Source organism: Myotis lucifugus, unplaced genomic scaffold (genome assembly GCF_000147115.1).
Source record: "Myotis lucifugus unplaced genomic scaffold, Myoluc2.0 scaffold_282, whole genome shotgun sequence".
Lineage (NCBI taxonomy): Eukaryota > Metazoa > Chordata > Mammalia > Chiroptera > Vespertilionidae > Myotis > Myotis lucifugus.
Window position 1 is genome coordinate 965671 of NW_005871330.1, and position 1943 is coordinate 967613.

Below are 1943 nucleotides of genomic sequence, written 5' to 3' on the forward strand. Positions count from 1 at the left end.
CCTTCGCTGGTTTTCAGTTAATTTTAACATTTTATCTGATTCAATTATATCTTATAGTGTATCAACGATACTTATTTTTTAAATTTAGTGGTCACCCTAGAGTTTGCAATATACATTTTAAGGAATCTTAATCCACCCTCAAAGAACATTATACCACTTAACATGTACAGCTACCTTATAACATAGTATTTCCAATGTCTCCCTCCCATCCCTTCACTTATTCATATACACTAATCACCCAATACAGTTACTATTGGTACTTTAAACAGCATCTTTATGATAAATTTAGAATAACAAAAACATAACATTTATTTTTACCTTCAATGAACCCTTCTGCAGTGCTCTTCCTTTCTTAATGTGCATCTAAATGCATCCAAGATTTTCTCTTTGCTTTTTGTTTTCTGAAGTTTGAATACCATATGCTTAAGTGTACATTTTTTGGTGTTTATCTTGCTTAGCATTCTCTGAGCATGTTATACTTTTGAAATTGTCCCACTGTTGTTGGTTATTCTGTTCTTTTTTTTAAAATCTCTTTTTATCTTTCCATTTCTATTGGGAAGTTTCTCTTGACCTATCTTCAGGCTCCTTAATTCTTTCTTCAGCCATGCTGGAGTCAAGCATTTTACTGAGGAGACCATCAAAGGCCTTTTTCAATTCATTACAGGGTTTTTGGTTTCTAGAATTTACTTTTGATTCTTTCTAAGAGTTCCACCTCTTTGCCTATATTACCTACCTGTTCTATCATTTTTTTTCTATTAAGGCTCTTAACATATTAATCATAGTTAATTTAAATTCCCTGTGTGTTAATTACAAAGTCTGTATCATATTTGTGTGTGGTTCTCATGGTTGTTTCGTACTGTCAACTTGTATTTTTTTCTCATCTTTTAGCATGCCTTCATTTTTTGCTGTTGAAAGGCAGAAATGATACATCAGGTCATAGGGACTGAGGTCAATAGGCCCTAGTATGAGTTTTTATGTTAATCTGGGTAGGACTTGGGCAAGGAACTGGCTTGTAGTTATAAGTACCAGAAGCTTCACGTTCCTCTAGTGCAGTGGTTCTCAACCTGTGGGTCGCTACCCCTTTGAGGGTCAAACGACCCTTTCACAGTGGTCGCCTAAGACCATTGGAAAACACATATATAATTACATATTGTTTTTGTGATTAATCACTATGCTTTAATTATGTTCAATTTGTAACAATGAAATTGGGGGTCACCACAACATGAGGAACTGTATTAAAGGGTCTCGGCATTAGGAAGGTTGAGAACCACTGCTGTAGTGCCCTTATGTTTGTGTGTGTGTGAGAGAGAGAGAGAGAGAGAGAGAGAGAGAGAGAGAGAGAGAGAGAAACATCGATGTGAGAGAGACACATCGATTGGTTGCCTCCTGCACACACCCTGACTGGGGGCCTGTCTGGGATTGGACTTGCAACCCAGGTATGTGCCCTTGACTGGGAATTGAACCCTCAGAATTTTGGTGCTCAGGCTGACTCTCTATCCACAGAGCCACCTGGCTAGTGCCCTTGTTTTTGTTACCTCTTTTATCTTTGGGCTTCTCTAAGAACGCTTCCTTAAATAGAATCTGTGTCTTGCATTTCCTTTAGCTATAATATGCCATTATTATACTGGAAAATTGTTGAGAGTGGAAGCATTCTATAATCTTATGATTAAATATCAGTTTTTCATGGTTCTGCATCCCTGGGTCATGACTTTTACAAGGATTTTTTAGCTTTCTTTTTCCCCCCTCTTAGGTGAGATAGGATGAGTTGAGGGGCTGGAGTTGAGCATATGCCCTTCCCCTGAGTGGGATGAGGCTCTGACAGTGTCTTTTCCCTGGAGAACAGACCTTGCAGTGGAGAAGGCGCTTGGTGTGCTTCACAAGGTGATTCTTCTCTTTAACCTGCCAGAACCTGGAGGGGATCTTTCTTACTTCTTCACTGTAAG